We start from the raw sequence: 19496 nt of genomic DNA, 5'->3' as shown, positions 1-19496 counted from the left end.
ATAGGATGCAGAATTTAGGTTCTTCCTCGAGTAATCCACGCTAAGCAGAGCTTCACCCAGCATCACCACTACCCTCCATCCAGGCAGGAGAAGCCTCTGGGCTCCATGAGTCATCTCTCCCCAGGTTATTAAGGCTTTGATGCGGTTTTGATAAAAAGCAGTGCAAGTGATTACAGCTAATTCTTTTAGCCCTTCATTTGGGAGTCCATTCTTGGGAGTTTTCCAGTCATTGACTTCTTAGTTAAGCATGAGGAAGCCCTGCTGGATATGTAACTAGACGTTAAGTAGTATGGAATAACAAAATGAACATTTTATAACTTGTTTTTCAAGTAACTTAAAGGATAGAATCATAGAGATGGGGGAATGTGCTTTCTAATAAAACTAATTTTTAACCAGAGTTAACTATAGGCATGAGGAACCTAGTGAGCATTTCTCCTTTGGGAGTGGTTGAGCCCATCCACTAGTTTGCTTACAAGAGCTCTTTCCAGAAGACAACTGTTAATGTGCTTCGTGGCTTTGCCTAGGGTCTGGTATAGACTCAGAAGTTGTCCTTCTACTTTCCATTCCACCTAGTCTTGGCTGAGGAGCACATAGTGAAACTGTAACACTTCAGATTAGTTTAAGGAATGCTCAAGAAATATGGAAGCATTCAGGAACTAGAGAAATCTTGAATCCACTAAAGACTAATACAGAGGCACCAGGAGATTAAAGAAAATAAAATGTAAAATATACCTGAAGCCACCAATGAGATCAAGCACGACTGATTTTTCAGTCTTCCTTATCTGGGAAGAATCTTACAGATGATGCTCAGAAGGGTAGGATAACATTTCAGAGCTGAACACTTGGTTTTTGGAGTCTGTGGGTATAAGAAAGGACTGTTGGGGAGAGACTGACATATTTCATTTAAGAAAGTAATATCGAAGAGTGGATTAATTATTTTTTCATTTGTGTCTGATCTCATGTTCTCTGTATACTAATGTGTTTTGCCACTTGCACAGTTCCCTTATGGAACTTGGTCAGTGTCCTATATATAATATCATACGTCACCAAATAGAATGCAATGTATATGAACCATCTGGAAGATGGTGTCATCTGTTGTAAACTTGAAAAATCTACAGGAAGTAAACAAGCAATCTCGAAAACTAGAAAAGGATTAGACTGAATGTGTTCTCACTTTGGCCCACAAGTGTTTTTTATCATGTTATTTTGGGGCTAGTACCAGCTGGCTGGTCTTTTTTCTTAAGTTTTCTTTTCTAACATTAATTGGCTACAAGTCACTTTAAAATCTACCCTTAGTGTAGGAGAGAGAAAAACAATAGCTTGCTTGCTATCTGCTACCATGTCTTCATTATTAAATTCATTAGTGGTCAATCTCTACACATACCTAAAACATATAGCTTTGTTGTCACTTATAAACAACTTTATAATAATGTACATTATTAGAAATGTTCTATTAAAAAGCAACAGTCTTAAATCAGTCCTCTTATAGTTGCACATCTAAATGATGGATAGAATTTTAGATGACTGTGGATAAAAAGAAAATCATTTGAAGTTTGTCATAACTTCAGAAATCAAATGATTTAACAACTTGGAAGCTTTCAACTACTGATGGATATTTTAAAATAAAGTAACAAATTATATCTGCAAGAATTTATGCCATTATAACTGAATAGTTGGGATGGGTATGGGGGTACATGGTTGTAGCGCTTGCTACTCAGGTGGTGAAGAGAGGAAGATGGAGGTTCAAGGTCAGCCCAGGCAAAGTTAGTAGGAAATGCTATCAGAAAAATAAAAAAAGAATTGGTGCTCTAGATCAAGTGGTAGAGTGGCTGCCTAGCTAAGAGGAAACCCTAAATTCAATCCCCAGTACAAAACAAAACAGAAGAAAAATAACTGATTGTCTCATTTCATATTGAGATTTTAGGTAATACTATTTCTGCTTGCAGTGAATGTGGATCCAAATGATAACCAAAAACAAGCCTTTTATCATCACATTCCTAGAATAAAATTTTCTGCCTAAAGTCATAGCAGAGCATCACAAGAGCCCAATAGCTATACCATTATGAACACATAAGATGATGCTAAATGAAATGAACTCCATGTTATGGAAACAATTGTTATATCACAGTTGTAAGTACTTTAAATGTCCCTTCTGTATCTGTAGCTTTTATTATTGATGATGTTCTTGTATCACCTTCCTGTGGTTGTACCTACACTATCTCTGTAATCTTATCTGAGTATATTGGAAACTGTGTATACTGGTATTAGAAGTAGGAAATTGAAAGGGAATACCAAAATTGAGAGACACAGGGTAAAAAAAAGACAAACAACTACAAAAGCAATACTTGCAAAACTGTTTGGTGTAAGTGAACTGAACACCTCAGGGGGGGAAAGGGAAAGGGGGAGGAGGGAGGGGGTATGAGGGACAAGGTAACAAACAGTATAAGAAATGTATCCAATGCCTAACGTATGAAACTGTAACCTCTCTGTACATCAGTTTGATAATAAAAATTTGAAAAAAAATTTTCTGCCCACCCCAATCCTCCAATATTCCATGGCAGCCTGGTTTCCTGGTTTTAAAATGGAAAAACAAATCCATTGGGAGAAAATATGTACTAGATATCTCAAACTCCAAATCCTTGCATTGGGAAGTAGAGGAAAATATTTTTTAAATTGCCAACTGACTACTATTTTAGAAAGGTTGAGAGATAAAATTTGTAGCTGGTCTGGGTTTAATTGAAAAGTTCATAAAGAAAGGAATAAAATAAGAGTACTGAGAGGAAGCATAGAAAATTGACTCCAAATTTATCTCTAGGATTTCATCAAAAGCAACACCAAAGATATCTTCTCTATTGAAGTCTACCTGAAGAGCAAGCAAGAAAAGCTCCTTTAGTTGATTCTTGAAACATGGACAAACTATACTGCTAGAAAGTTCTTCCTTGTATCTAACCTCTTTGTTTATGGCATGCATTAAAATATTTTAGGCTAGTATAAAGTGTAAATAAAAACAGCTACATTCCAACCTACATGATTTGAGGAGAAAGCACTGCAGAGAAAAAACAAGTTTTAAGTGATGTGGATAACACACTTTCAGAAATGGTGAACCTATTCAAGCATTCACGCTAGTGTCCTCAGGGATGGATTCCCACCGCATACCAGGCATCAAACAAGCACATTGTATACTTGCTTATAAGCCAGCAATTTCCACTTGATCATTCCCATTTGATCAGAGTGAACTTTTGTAGGGTACTTGTGTGTGTGTGCACGCTTGTATGTGCATGCATGTGTGCACACACAGCCATAGGGCTTGAACTCAAGGCCTGGGCTCTGTGCCTGTGTATTTTTGCTCAAGGCTGTGTCCTACCACTTGAATCACAGCCCCACTTCTGGCTTTTTGGTGGTTAATTGGAGATAGAGTCTCACAGCCTTTTCCACCCTGTCTGACTTTGAACCATGATCCTCAGATATAAGCCTTCTGAGCACACTGAACTTTTATATATTTAACATCAATAACAAGGATGCCTTTTGGAAAAATACAATCATTCCCATATTCTAATATATGTGAAATATAGAATACACATGCACTAATAGAATAGGCTTGGGTGGGGTTCACAAAAATTCCAAGCTATTTTTTAACTATGGAAGATTTCATATATCAAGAATAAACAATGATATTTCAGCACAGCATTGGGGTTCTTTGTATCTATGGCCTTGTTGATATGCATGGATATCCAACCTGCCTCATATCTGCTACTATATCTCCGGTACATTCAGAAGAGGAACAATACTGTCTCTAAACTGTTTCTGTTTCCTCAGAAAGCATTATAAATAGAGTAATGCATACTTTTCATTATATACAGCAGCAGCAGCCAAAACCCTCTTGCCAAAATGATCCTCTAAAATTTTACACTTATTTCATGCTTTAAAAAGAAATGTGCATCATGTGCTTTCACTTATTTTATGGTTAGCTCATCAACCTTGTTTTCGAGGACAGAAAGCAAAAAGCCCTGTTTCTCAAGGCATTTCCTAAGTCTCCATGGTTTCCTTCTCAGCATTATTTTAAGCAATCTGTTCTCCAAGGCCCTTGGTAATAAAAATTGGATGCAGACTCAATCACCCTAACTTGCATTAATGTTGATATTTACAGTTTATAGTGTCTTCACATAATCTTATTCAATTCCTGCAATTGTTACATGAGGTTAGCTGGAAGTAATATTCTACTTCATAGTTATGGAATAAAAAGGTTTCATGACTTATTTCACATTGCCTAGCTAATAGCTAGCATAGTCAGATCTTGAACTCAAGACACCTGGCTCAATTCAGTTATATTCTCTCTACTCCAGCTAGACTGATTGTGGAAGGCAGAGCTCTAAAACGACCTCTGATGATCATCACCTATGGATAATAGCCCTCTTACAAAGCACTGTATTGGAAATGAACTTTACAACTTGGGGGAGGGAGAAGAGTCCAGGGGAGGGAAGGTGGTAGAAAATGAGAGGGGGGTAACAATGTTCGACAAGAATTGTACTCATTTCCTTACTTATGTAACTGTAACTCATCTCTACATCACCTTTACAATCAAAATAAAACTTAAAAATCTGGGTCTAGAGATCATACAGGAGGAATCCAGACATACTTAGAAGGACCTAAGAAGGATCAAATATGAGGCACATTCTGTTGGTATGTTTGAAGACAGGCCTTCATGTCAATGAATACAACAAACCTCACCAACAGCCAGCAAGACAAAGGGCCCTTCAGTCTTACAACCACTGTATGAGGAAATGAATTCAACCAATGGCTTGGATGAGTTTGGAAGTGCATTCTTCTGCTGAATCTCCACATGTCAATTCAGGCTGGCCAAGGTCGTGAAGTTAGCCTTGTGATGCTGAGCGATGAAAATCCTATCATACCACACTGAACTTGTGATATACAGAACTGTAATGTAGTAAGTGGGTGCTGTTATGTGTTGCTAGGTTTGTGCTATTATGTTATATAGCAGTGGAAAAGTAATAAACTGACACTCAAATATTTATTGATTGATTATTACATGCAAGACAATAATTTTTATTTTCTTTTACTTTTATTTATTTTTTGGAAGCACTGAGGTTTGAACTCAGTTCTTTGTGTAGGTGCTCTACTATTTAAGCCATGTTCCTAGCCCTTGATTGGGGTGTGTGTGTGTGTGTGTGTGTGTGTGTGTGTGTGTGTGTGTGTGTGTGATCCTAAAGCTTGAACCCTGGGCACTGTCCCTAATATTTCTTTCTCAAAGCTAGTGCTCTACCACTTGTGCCACAGCTCCACTTCCAGCCTTTTTGCAGTTAATTGGAAATAAAAATCTCATGGACTTTCCTGCACAAGCTGGCTTTGAACACAGACAGGCTCCTGAGTAGCTAGGATTACAGATATGAGCCAACAGCACCTGGCTTATTTGATTTTAAAGTTATTTTTCAGATAGGTTCCCTAATTTTGTCCTGGGCTGGCCTCAGGCAGTGATCTTCCTACCTATATACTCCAAAGACACTAAGGCCAGCTTCTTTTATACTATGATGGTAGTCTCACCAACTTTGTACCTATGCTGGCCTTGAATTATGATCTTCCTTATCCCCACTACCTCAGGAGCTGGGATTATAAGCATGAACTACTATATCTGGCACTCATTTTTATTTATGATCATTTTACTTTATGCCTATATGTAGTAGGGCTAGTTAAAAACAATCCCAAGTTTATTGTAGTAAATACTATGAATAGTCTTTCTTAGTGGAAAAATAACATATGCATAATGATGTCCTTTATTCTGACCAGTGAAATAGCAGGTTAAGTAACAAATGTATCTTCCTGAACAATAGCTTGTATTCCCCACATTTTCTTGCCTCATCAGAGCAAACCCTAAAGCTCCAGGTAAGACGGCAACATCAAACGTGGGAAACCCCTGTCCCTAATTACTGGGAGCAGAACTTCCTTCCAAACTGCTTATAGATGAAATAGGCTAAGATTAAGAACACATGTAAACAGCAGAGTTCTGTGGCTGAGAGACAATTACTGATGGCTACTATGTAGATACTAAGTACCAGTAAAGGTGGTCTCATCTTCTAGAAGACATACAGTAATGGCATTCAAGGACAGGTGTAACAAAGAACTGAAAGGAAGAGCTCAGTACATTAAATTGTGTATGTGTGAGCATGCACGTGCATACTGCAGTAATGAGGCTTGAAGTCTGGGTCTGGGTATTGTCCCTGAGCTGTTTTGCTCAAGGCCAATGCTCTATCACTTAAGCCACAGTTCTATGTTCAGCCTTTTGTGGTTAATTGGAGATAAAAGTCTCATTGACTGTGAAATATAATCCTCAGATCTCAGTCTTCTGAGTAGCTATGATTACAGGTGTGAGCCACTGGAGCCTGGCAATACATTAAATATATATATATGGTATATGCAAATATATGTAATATAATAAAATACATTGTATAATATAATAACTATATATTATATAATTATAATATAATATAAACATATATGCTATATGTATATACTATGTATGTTATATAATATATATATATAATTTTTTGTGGGCTGATCTTGGGGCTTGAACTCAGGTCTAGGGTGCCGTCCTTGCTCTTCTTTTGCTCAAGGCTAGTGCTCTACCACTTGGGCCACAGTTCCACTTCTAGCTTTTTGGTAGTTAATTAAAGATAAGAGTCTCATGCACTTTCCTGCTCAGGCTGGCTTTGAACCACAGTCCTCAGATCTCAGTAGCTAGGACTATAGGTTTGAGCCACCAGCACCTCACTACATAAAATAAAATATTTTAAAGGTTCCTCTCTCTAGTTGTATAGGAACAAATAATTACAAATTGAGAGAAAGAAACCAAGTTAGTGAGTTAACTATAATGCACATTTCACATTTCAAGTGAACCGTATAAAACAAATATATTCTAAAATAAATTTTTGGGGAGTGATAAATTCAATAGAACTTTGAAATATAAGATAATAGGTTAATTATATAAGTCAAAGTAAGCATTTCTTAAAAATTATTTCAAAAATTTTTTTATGCAGAACCAGGCAACTACATGATGTTTAAGCTCTGGATTTTCCCAACTTATCCATTTATTCACCAATCAGATGACTATAAAAACTTTCATCTGTTTGCAAAGTTTTTCCAGGAGTTTTTCCCAAATTGAACTAGTTAGAGAAGTTCTTTAGAAATTTCCTATTTCTGGAAATCCAACCCAAAATGCCTCTCCCCTGCTTTTTAAGGTTTATTCTTCTTAAACTATGAAAAAGAGAAAGATAATTTTTAAAGTGTGGTTTCATTTTTTCTTGCTTTCCCAAGTAAGTTTTAATTTACTTTGAGGTATTAAGAGTTTAGTGTTCTGCAACATTTCTCTTTCTCTTTTTCTCTCATATTATAAAAATCAACATCTTGAACAGACCATATGATTCCTGTTATGATGATATTAATGAAATAAGTATAGGATGTAAATTGTGTGTGTGTGTGTGTGTGTGTGTGTGTGTGTGTGTACTAAGGCTTGAACTCAAGGAGTGGGCACTGTTCCTTTGTTTTTTTAACTCAAGGCTGGAACACTACTACTTGAGACACAGTACCACTTCTAGCTTTTGGTGCTTAACTGGATATAAGAGTCTCAGTCTTTAGCCCGCTTGATGAGGGGGCTATTGGTTCTTTGCGGTTTGGTTTTAGAGGAAGGTAATTATTTTAGTTCTGCATATATTTTAGATATGAGGCCTTTGTCCATTGAATAGCCAGTAAAGACCTTCTCAAAATCTGTAGGCTTTCTGTTTATCTTGCGAGCTATGTCTTTTGCCCTGAAGAGAAGCTTTGCAGTTTGATGCAGTCCCATTTATCCAACCTTTCTTTGATTTGTAGCCTTTCTGGGTCTTTGTTAAGGAAGTTCCGTCCTGCGCCAAGGAGCCCAAGTGTTTCTCCTACTCCTTCCTTTAGTGTTTTCAGGGTGTCTGTTTTGATTTCGAGGTCTTTGATCCATTTGGAATTGATTTTGGTGCAGGGTGATATATAAGAATCTAGTTTTAGTTTGTTGCATGTGTTGAGCCAGTTTGGCCAGCACCATTTGTTAAAGAGGCTATCTTTCTTCCAGACCATTTTTTTTAGCTCCTTTATCAAAGATTAAGTAGGCGTAGTTCTGTGGGTTCATTTCTGGGTCTTCAATTCTGTTCCATTGGTCTTCAGGCCTGTTCCGTTGCCAATACCAAGCTGTTTTTATTACTATAGCTTTATAATACAGCTTGAAGTTGGGTATTGTAATTCCTCCAGCACTAGTCTTTCTGCTTAGGATTGTTTTTGCTGTTCTAGGTCTTTTATTGTTCCATATGAATTTCTGGATTGCTTCCTCTATTTCATTAAAATATGGTGTTGGGATATTAATGGGTATTGCATTGAATTTGTAGATAGCCTTTGGCAATATTGCCATTTTGATTATATTAATCCTCCCAATCCAGGAGCATGGAGGTTTTTCCATTTCCTTAGTTCTGCCTTAATTTGATTTTTCATGTTTTTACAGTTCTTGTCATAGAGGTCTTTCACTAATTTGGTTAAGGTTATTCCTAGGTATTTTATTTTTTTTGAGGCTATTGCAAAAGGAGTTGCTTTCTGATTTCAGCCTCAGTCTTTGGGTCATTAGCACAGAGAAAGGCCGTTGATTTTTGAGGGATAATTTTTTTTGAATTTAATTTAATTTTATTTTATTTTCAAATTTTTATTATCAAACTGATGTACAGAGAGGTTACAGTTTCATACGTTAGGCATTGGATACATTTCTTGTACTGTTTGTTACCTCCTCCCTTATTTCCCCTCCCCCTTCCCCCTTTTCCTCTCCCCCCATGAGTTGTTCAGTTGGTTTACACCAAACAGGTTTGCAAGTATTGCTTTTGTAGTTGTCTTTTTTTACCCTGTGTCTCTCAAATTTGGTATTCCCTTTCAATTTCCTACTTCCAATACCAGTATACACGGTTTCCAATATACTCAGATAAGATTACAGAGATAGTGTAGGTAAAACACAGGAAGGTGATACAAGAATATCATCAATAATAGAAGCTACAGATACAGAAGGGACATTTAAAGTACTTACAACTGTGATATAACAATTGTTTCCATAACATGGAGTCATTTCACTTAGCAACATCTTATGTGTTCATAAGGGTATAGCTATTGGGCCTTGTGATGCTCTGCTATGACTTGCCTAAACCTGTACTAATTATTCCCAATAAGGGAGACCATAGAGTCCATGTTTCTTTGGGTCTGGCTCACTTCACTTAGTATAATTTTTTCCAAGTCCTTCCATTTCCTTACAAATGTGACAATGTCATTCTTTCTGATAGAGGCATAAAATTCCATTGTGTATATGTACCACATTTTCCTGATCCATTCGTCTACTGAGGGGCATCTGGGTTGGTTCCCGATTCTAGCTATGACAAATTGTGCTGCGATGAACATTGTTGTGCTGGTGGCATTACTGTGATTTTGTTCGTGGTCTTTTGGATAGATACCCAAAAGTGGGGCTGCTGGGTCATAGGGGAGTTCTATATTTAGCCTTCTGAGGAATCTCCATAATGCTTGCCAGAGTGGCTGAACCAGTTTACATTCCTACCAACAATGAAGTAGGGTTCCCTTTTGGCCACATCCCCTCCAACAATTGTTATTGTTAGTTTTCTTGATATATGACATTCTTCCTGGAGTGAGATGGAATCTCAATGTTGTTTTGATTTGCATTTCTTTTATGGCCAGTGATGAAGAGCATTTTTTCATATGTCTCTTGGCCATTCTCATTTCCTCATCAGAGAAGTCTCTTTGTAAGTCTTTAGCCCACTGGATGAGGGGGCTATTGGTTCTTTGCGGTTTTGTTTTGGAAGAAGGTAATTTTTTGTTTTGTTTTGTTTTGTCAGTCCTGGGCCTTGAACTCAGTGCCTGAGTACTGTCCCTGGCTTCTTTTTGCTCAAGGCTAGCACTCTGCCACTTGAGCCACAGCGCCACTTCTGGCCCTTTTCTATATATGTGGTGCTGAGGAATCGAACTCAGGGCCTCATGTATATGAGGCAAGCACTCTTACCACTAGGCCATATTCCCAGCCCCTGGAAGAAGGTAATTTTTTTAGTTCTGCATATATTTTAGAGATGAGACCTTTGTCTGATGAATGTCCAGTAAAGATCTTCTCCCAGTCTGTGGGCTTTCTGTTTATCTTGCGAGCTATGTCCTTTGCCCTGCAGAAGCTCTGCAGTTTGATGCAGTCCCATTTGTCCAACCTTTCTTTGATTTGTAGCCTTTCTGGGTCTTTGTTAAGGAAGTTCTGTCTTGTGCCAAGGAGCCCAAATGTTTCTCCTACTCCTTCCTTCAGTGTTTTCAGGGTGTCTGTTTTGATTTCAAGGTCTTTAATCCATTTGGAATTTATTTTGGTGCAGGGTGATATATAAGGATCTAGTTTTGGTTTGTTGCATGTGTTGAGCCAGTTTTGCCAGCACCACTTGTTAAAGAGGCTATCTTTCTTCCATACTATTGTTTTAGCTCCTTTATCAAAGATTAAGTAGGCGTAGTTCTGTGGGTTCATTTCTGGGTCTTCAATTCTGTTCCATTGGTCTTCAGGCCTGTTCCGGTGCCAATACCAAGCTGTTTTTATTACTATAGCTTTATAATACAGCTTGAAGTTGGGTATTGTAATTCCTCCAGCACTGTTCTTTCTGCTTAGGAGTGTTTTTGCTATTCTATGTCTTTTATTGTTCCATATGAATTTCTGGATTGCTTCCTCTATTTCATTAAAGAATGGTGTTGGGATATTAATGGGTATTGCATTGAATTTGTAGATAGCCTTTGGCAATATTGCCATTTTAATTATATTAATCCTCCCAATCCAGGAGCATGGGAGGTTTTTCCATTTCCTTAGTTCTGACTTAATTTCATTTTTCAAGCTTTTAAAGTTCTCATCAAAGAGGTCTTTCACTAATTTGGTTAAGGTTATTCCTAGGTATTTTATGTTTTGGGGGGCTATTGCAAAAGATGTTGCTTTCTGATTTCAGCCTCAGTCTTCGGGTCATTAGCATAGAGAAAGGCCATTGATTTTTGAAGGTTTATTTTATATCCTGCAACTTTGCCAAAGTTTTGGATGAGCTCTAGTAGCTTGAGGGTAGAGTCTATGGGGTTCTTTAGGTATAGGATCATGTCATCTGCGAAGAGAGAAAGTTTAACTTCATCTTTTCCTATTTGGATCCAATTTATATTTTCTTCTTGCCTAATTGCTCTGGCTAGGAATTCTAGTACTATGTTGAAGAGCAGGGGAGAGAGTGGACATCCCTGCCTTGTTCCTGATTTTAAAGGGAATGGCTTCAGTTTTTCACCATTTAGAGTTATGCTTGCTGTTGGTTTGTCATAAACTGCCTTGATTATATTCAGGAATATTCCCTGGAATCCCAGTTTTTCCAGGGCTTTTAGCATAAATGGGTGCTGGATTTTATCAAACGCTTTTTCCGCATCCAGAGATAAAACCGTGTGGTTCTTTACGTTGTTCCGGTTGATGTGGTGGATTACATTAATTGACTTTCATATATTAAACCAACTTTGCATCCCTGGGATGAATCCAGTTTGATCATGTTGTATGATTTTTTTGATGACCTGTTGAAGTCGATTGGCCAGAATTTTGTTGAGAATTTTGGCGTCTATGTTCATCAGGGAGATCGGTCTGTAGTCCTTTTTCCGTGATGAGTCTCTGCCTGGTTTTGGGATGAGGGTTATACTGGCTTCATAGAATGAGTCTGGTAGTGAACGTTCTCTTTCAATTTCATTGAAGAGTTTGAGAAATATTGGTGTGAGTTCTGTTTTGAAGGCCTTGTTGAATTCTGCAGTGAATCCGTCTGGACCTGGGCTTTTCTTGGATGGGAGATCATTTATTGCCGTTTTTATTTCAATACTGGATATGGGTCTGTTTAGAAGGTCTAAATCTTCATGGTTGAGTTTGGGGATATCAATTTTTTCTAGGAAATCATCCATTTCTTCCAAGTTCTCGAATTTGTTGGCATAAAGGTTTGCAAAATAGTCCCTTATTATTTTATGAATTTCGGTTATTTCTGTGCTGATGTTACTTGTTTCTTCTCTTATCTTGTTTATTTGAGTCTGCTGCCTTCGTTTCTTGGTCAGGTTTGCCAGGGGTCTGTCTATCTTGTTGATTTTTTCAAAGAACCAACTCTTTGTTTTGTTGATTCTTTCGATGGTTTTTTTTTTGTCTCTAATTGATTTAATTCTGATTTGATTTTAATTATTTGCTTCCGTCTATTGACTTGGGGTTTGGCTTGCTGTTCTCTCTCCAGAAAATAAAGGTGCTTCATTAAATTACTGAGTTTCTGTTTCTCCAGTTTGTTGATGTATGTACTCAGAGATATAAATTTTCCTCTGAGTACTGCCTTTGCTGTGTCCCAAAGGAGCTGGGACTTTGTGTCCTCAACTTGGTTGAAGTCCATAAACATTTGAACTTCCGTTTTAATTTCTTCAATGACCCACTGATGGTTCAGCAGTGTGTTGTTTAGTCTCCATGAATTGTAGGATTTTCTGTGGTGGCTGTTTGAGTTGAGCTCTAATTTTATTCCATTGTGGTCTGAGAGAATGCAGGGAATGGTTTTGATACTTCTGAATTTGTACAGATTTTCTTTGTGCCCTAAGATGTGATCTATTTTGGAGAAAGTTCCATGTGCTGCGGAGAAGAATGTGTATTCTGTTGTTGCTCGGTGAAATATTCTGTAGATGTCGGTTAAGTCTAATTGGTCTATGCAATTATTAAGATCTATGGTTTCTTTGTTCAGTTTTTGGCGTGTTGATCTGTCCAGAGGTGATAGTGGAGTGTTAAAGTCCCCAACTATCAATGTGTTTGGGTCTATGAGTGTTTTTAGAGTCAGTAGTGTTTGTTTGATGAAGTTGGGTGCTCCTGTATTTGGTGTGTAGATATTTAGAATGGTTATATCTTCCTGTAGGAGAGATCCCTTTACTAGTATGTAGTAGCCTTCTTTGTCTCTTCTTACCTTTTTTAATTTGAAGTCAATTTTTTCTGATACTAGGATTGCAACTCCAGCCTGCTTATGGGGGCCATTTGCTTGATAGATTATATTCCAGCCTTTCATTTTTAGAAGATGTTTACTTTTGTTGGATAGATGTGTCTCTTGGAAGCAGCAGAAAGATGGATCTTGATTTTTGATCCAACTTATGAGCCTATGTCGTTTGATTGGAGAATTAAGTCCATTAATGTTGAGAGTTAGGATTGAGAGACGATCGTCTGTTCCTTTCATTATCACTATCTTGTTAAAAGCTGTGTCTTCCCATTTCTTGATCTGATGTTTACTATTTAGGGTTAATTTCTCTCTCTGTATTGGGATCTTGATTATTTTCCCTGTATAATACATGTTTGAGGATTTTCTGTAAAGCTAGTTTGGTGGAGATATATTGTTTCAGTTTTTCCTTACTGTGGAAGACTTTTATTTGACCTTCGGCTATGAATGAGAGTTTGGCTGGGTACAGAATTCTTGGGTGGTACTTATTTTTATTTAGTGTTTGGTATACTTCATTCCAGGCTGTCCTTGCTTTCATGGTCTCTGCTGAGAAGTCTGGGGTAATTCTGATTGCTTTTCCTTTATATGTGATTGTTTTTTTCTCCCTAACAGCTTTAAGGATTCTTTCCTTGTACTCTACTGATCCTGTTTTGATCACAATGTGTCGGTGGGATGTCCTATTCTGGTCTGGTCGGTTTGGGGTTCTAAATGCTTCTTGTATCTGTATAGGCCTTTCCTTCTGGATATTTGGGAAGTTCTCAGCTAATATTCTGTTAAATAGATTGCCTATCCCATTAACTTTTTTCTCCAAGTTTTCCTCAATACCTATTATCCTTAAATTGGGCTTCCTGATCGTGTCTTGAATCTCCTGTAGCTATCTGTTTTGTTGATTGGACTGGATTTGTATTGATTTTTGATCTTTCTCCATAGAATCTAAGGAATCTTCAGCTCCTGAGATTCGATCCTCTGCTTCAGTTAGTCAGGACTGTAGGCTAGTTACTTGATTTCAAATCTCTTTTCCTTCTGAATGGTCTTTCCTGATGATATCCATGTCATTTCTTAGGTCTCGTATGGACTTCTTTACTTCATTAACTTCATTACTTTGGTTTTGATTGTTGTCTCTCAAATCTTTAAGCTGGGTAGTGATCTTTTCATTTGACTCTTGAAGTTCATTTATCTTTCTATTTGTGGATGCCATGATATTCTCCATTAATTTTTGCTTTGCCTCCTCACGCTCTAGAATAATTGACTGAAGAGATTCGAACTTTTCATTTATCATGTTTATCAGTAGACTTTGTAGAGCATTTTGGGGGTTCTCTTCTAAGTCTTTGATTGACTGCTCTGTTTCCTGCTTGTTTTGAGTGGGGGATAAGACTTCATTGTTTGCCATCTTTCTTGTGTTCCTTCTGCCCATTTGAATTGGGAATGCCAGTCTACCAGCACCTGTGAGCACCGTTTAAGACCCAAAGCAGCCCTTACCAAGCACTGTTGTGTAAATCTTACAAGTTCACAATTATATACAGATACGAGGGTTTAGTTTATATCCTGCAATTTTGCCAAATGAGAATGGCCAAGAGACATATGAAAAAGTGTTCTACATCACTGGCCATAAAAGAAATGCAAATCAAAACAACACTGAGATTCCATCTCACCCCAGTAAGAATGTCCTATGTCAAGAAAACTAACAATAACTATTGTTGGAGGGGATGTGGCCAAAAGGGAACACTACTTCATTGTGGGTGGGAATGTAAACTGGTTCAGCCACTGTGGCAAGTGGTATGGAGATTCCTCAGAAGGCTAAACATAGAACTCACCTATGACCCAGCAGCCCCCTTTTGGGTATCTATCCAAAAGACCACAAACAAAATCACAGTAAAGCCAGCAGCACAACAATGTTCATCGCAGCACAATTTGTCATAGCTAGAATCTGGAACCAACCCAGATGCTCCTCAATAGATGAATAGATCAGGAAAATGTGGTACATATACACAATGGAATTTTATGCCTCTATCAGAAAGAATGACATTGCTCCATTTTTAAGGAAATGGAAAGACTTGGAAAAAGTTATACTAAGTGAAGTGAGCCAGACCCAAAGAAACATGGACTCTCTGGTCTCCCTTATAGGGAATAATTAGCACAGGTTAGGCAAGTCACAGCAGAGGATCACAAGAGCCCAATAGCTATACCCGTATGATCACATAAGATGATGCTAAGTGAAATAAACTCCATGTTATGGAAACGATTGTTATATCACAGTTGTAACTACTTTCAACTTCCCATGTGTAACTGTAGCTTCTATTATTGATGATCTTCTTGCATCACCTTCCTGTGGTTGTACCTACACTATCTCTGTATCTTATCTGAATATATTGGAAACCGTGTATACTGGTATTAGAACTAGGAAACTGAAAGGGAATACCAAAATTCAGAGACACAGGGTAAAAAAAGACAAACAACTACAAAAGCAATACTTGCAAAACTGTTTGGTGTAAATGAACTGAACAACTCATGGAGGGGAGGGAAAGGATGAGGGGGGAGGAGGAATGAGGGATGAGGTAACAAACAGTACAAGAAATGTATCCAATGCCTAATGTATGAAACTGTAACCTCTGTCCAATTCTGTTTGATAATAAAAACTTAAAATAAAAAAGAACTATATACCTAAAACTTCAAAAAAAAAAAGGAGTTTCAGTCTTTCATGATCAGTCTGACTTGGAACTGCCATCCTCAGATCTTGGTTTCCAGAGTTACTAGGATTACAATCATGAGGCACCAGAACCCTACTCTAGGTTGTAAATTTTGAATGATCTCCCTACCTTGAGTTCTATGAACAGCTGAGGTTAAGAATGGTCCTTATCTCCCAACCCTTAGGAAGTTAAAAGATAATTTTCACTGAGAGAATGACCGAGGCAACTCCCATGGTTGTATTCAAGTTCCTCATTGGCTTGTTAATTTGAACCTAATAATTTTTTTCCTTAAGTGAGCAATTTTTTTTCTCTTCAGGAAACATGCAACAACTAATTGCAAACTGGCCATCAAGCAAGAGCACCATGGAAAGCATTAAAGGGCCAAGTTTTTAAATGCAAGTTCTTTTCTTTCTGTCACAAAAGAAACATACATTTGGTTATTTCTTTATTTAAAGACATGCCCGCCCACAAACATCTGAGAAACATCTGTAGACAAAATGCCAAAATGCATAGTCGAATTTTGACTCACACCTCACCACCCACCAAGACCCCTGTCAACTCACAATAAACACCTTTCTAGCATCTGCCTCAGAGAAAGAAACGCCACATTACCCAAAGGTCAGAGCAAACAGATGTCACTTATTGCAGACCCTAATCATATCCATACCCAACCTTAGGAGGTTTCCAGTGGAAGCTGACTTCTGGGGCAGGGGCTCCTCCAGTTGGAGATGCCCGTCCCTGTGAGTTGAGCAGAGGAGGCCTCTGGAGGGTCTCTCTGGAGGCTCACCCTGCATCCTGCTGACAGAGCCTATGATTGAGCACTCGAATCAGGGAGACAGCAGAGAATTCTTCATGGATGGACTACCTCTTTGTTTCTTTGTTGTCTTCCTGCTTTTCATGCGAACAAGCTTTCAAGACTCTCTAAGAGCCAGTGCTTGTACCTACCTCCTGGACAGTGGAAGACACAGAACTGCTCTTCTCTGTACCTCCTTTTGTAAACTTCATTATGATTAATAGCATCTCTGACCCCCAGGAGACTAAGTTGCAGTTAGAAGGAAAAAAGAAAGGAAGAAAGGGAGAGAGAGAGAGGAAAGGAGAGGAAGGTGGAGAGAGATGAAGGGAGAGAGAGAAAAAGAAGCAGTGAGTGAAAAGAAAAATATTGGTTGGAAAGCAAATATGGGATTTATGTAAAGAGCTTTCCTAAAGAGCTTTCCTGTCAATTTTGGCAGTGCAGTTTAGTAACATTTTCTTCTAAAAGATCAAGAAAATGTGATACACATGTTAAAATAAAGAATAAGGAAAATGCTTGTCAGTTGCCACAATTTGAACCTGGAGGATATCATGCTAAGGGAGATAAGCCAGGCATAAAACAAGATGTGTGTGTGTGTAAGCTGAAGATGTTAGCCTCATATAAGCAAATAGTTACATGGTGGATCCCAGGATTTGGAAGGTACGAAGAAGTGTGGAGAGGTAAAAAGGTAGTTATTTTCAGTTATAAATATGCTTTGCAGGTCTAATGCATGTACTGGTGACTATAGTTATTAATACTGAGTTAGATATTTCAGATCTTTTGTGTTTTCACTGTACTCTATGCGAGGTGGCCAATGTATTCTTAACTTGGTTGCAGTAATCATTACACAATCTCTATATCTTTTACATCATTATGCTGCGTACCTTAAATGTATACAGTTTTAAAGTCAGGCACTAGTGGCTCGTGACTGTAATCTTAGCTACTGAGTAGCTGAGATTTGAGGATTTGTGTTTAAAGCCAGCCTGGTAGACAAATCTGAGAGTCTCTTATCTCCAATTAACCAACAAATAGAGCCTCGCCTGTGAGTGAAAAATCCAGGGAAGAGCATAAGTCTCTGAGTTTAAGCTCCAGTATTGCCTCCTGAAAAAAATTAAAATTTGATTTGTCAAGTATACCTCAATAAATTTGGTGGAAAAGAAAAAAATTAATTAAAAAAAGAAAAGCACCTTAAGAATATAGCTCACTTTCCATAACAACTTCAGCCTGCCTCAAATGCTCCCCAGACACCGATATGAAATAACTGCAGCCCCAAGGCTCGGCTTTCTCCAGTTCTTAAGGTAATCATGGCCATACGTGCCAGTGCATTAAGAGCTACAGTTGCAGTGACAGGATCTGAAGTCAAATTTTTGTCCTAAGCTTGGTACCTTCCAATCCTGGAGTGATTCCACAAACTCCACTAACTCTTTCCTCTACCCTATGACTGAGTAGCTGTTTTTGATGTGTTTGTGTAGCAGCTTTTTACTTAAACTAGAGCCTTCCTTTGATTTAGGCCACAGATTAGAGCTTTCCACTCAACTAGTCCCAATTTCCTTCCCCTGGAACCTAAAGCTTTCCTTCTCTGGTTAGATTATGTTCCTCTTGTGACAGCAACCACTTCTCTTTATGATTTGTTTCTTCTAGAGATTCCTTTTATATTATTAGTAGTTCCCACAAAATCTATATTACCTAGGATAGCACTGTCTCCATGCAGATATACAACTCAGAATTTGATGTCTTAATCAAAGGAGAATAGCTAAAAAGCAGAACAGGTAAGTGTTTCTTATTTTAGAACCTCTGACTTCCCACTCCATTTAAATGCCTCCTTCTTGGATCTTTAACACCATCCATCCCCTAACTCAAGACTCACCTTTTACAGTGATGCCAGTGATGTTTTCTCACCCACTTCACAGGAACCTTAGGTCTAGGTGCCAGGCCTGACTGGACCTATTTTTGACAGCTATAAGAATAGCTGTCTCTGCTCCCTATCCTAACTCCACCCAGGGAAGCAATACTCTCCTAATAAGACATCAAGACTTACTTTTCAAGGATACAATGCTTCTATGGAAATCTTACAAAATTTTAACATTATCCCAAATATATATTTTCTGATATGAGAAGAGACAGGTGCACCAAAATGTAGGCTCTGGGAATGTGTATTAGTAACACAAATTCCAGATAATCCCATGACATTAATAGTGATAATTTTTAAAGGAGTTCAAATGCATTTGAATTAATCACAAGGCTTTACAGAGGTGAAGCTTAATATTCTCAAGAGTTTAAACATTGTACAATTGCAATATTGTTTGCTGTAAATTGAATGATTGCATTGAAGTATCTGGAATCTTTTTCCTTTCTCCATGGCCTTTGAGATTTTCACATAGAACTTAACAAGTACAAATAGAAACTGAGCCATCACTATATATAAGCATGGATTTTCACGCTATCCATTTTTAAATATTCACTCATGGGTTTTATATTTTTATTAAGCTAAACCAAGTTCTTAGAGTATTTTTGATAACTTAGAAAAAAGAGACATGCCTTTTCTGAATGATAAGTTCCTGACATGTGTTCTTGTGTATTCAAACATTTTTCCTCCAAACTTAACTATACTCACTAAGGAAACACTTGTACATTATTGGCAGGAATGTAAATTAGCACAGATACTATGGAAACTAAAAATATAGCTACTACATGACCTACCAGTCTCACTTTGGGGTATTTATCTGAGGAAAATTAAGTTAGTATGTTGAAAAACTATCTGCATGCTGGTAGTCTTTGAAATATTTTTTCACAACATGTAAGTATGGAATAAGCCTGTCTATCAGTGGGTGAATGGATTTTGCAGATATCCTAGCACATGTAACTATCTTTCCCTTTTTGCTGGACTCCTGTGTGTCTTCCCAGTATGTAGAAAGACTTGTACAGTATTACAATTTATGGGTGACATAAAATTAATGAAATGCTAACTGT

This window comes from Perognathus longimembris, chromosome 9 (genome assembly GCF_023159225.1).
Source record: "Perognathus longimembris pacificus isolate PPM17 chromosome 9, ASM2315922v1, whole genome shotgun sequence".
In the NCBI taxonomy this organism is placed as follows: Eukaryota; Metazoa; Chordata; class Mammalia; order Rodentia; family Heteromyidae; genus Perognathus; species Perognathus longimembris.
Note: the sequence above shows the minus strand (reverse complement) of the source record.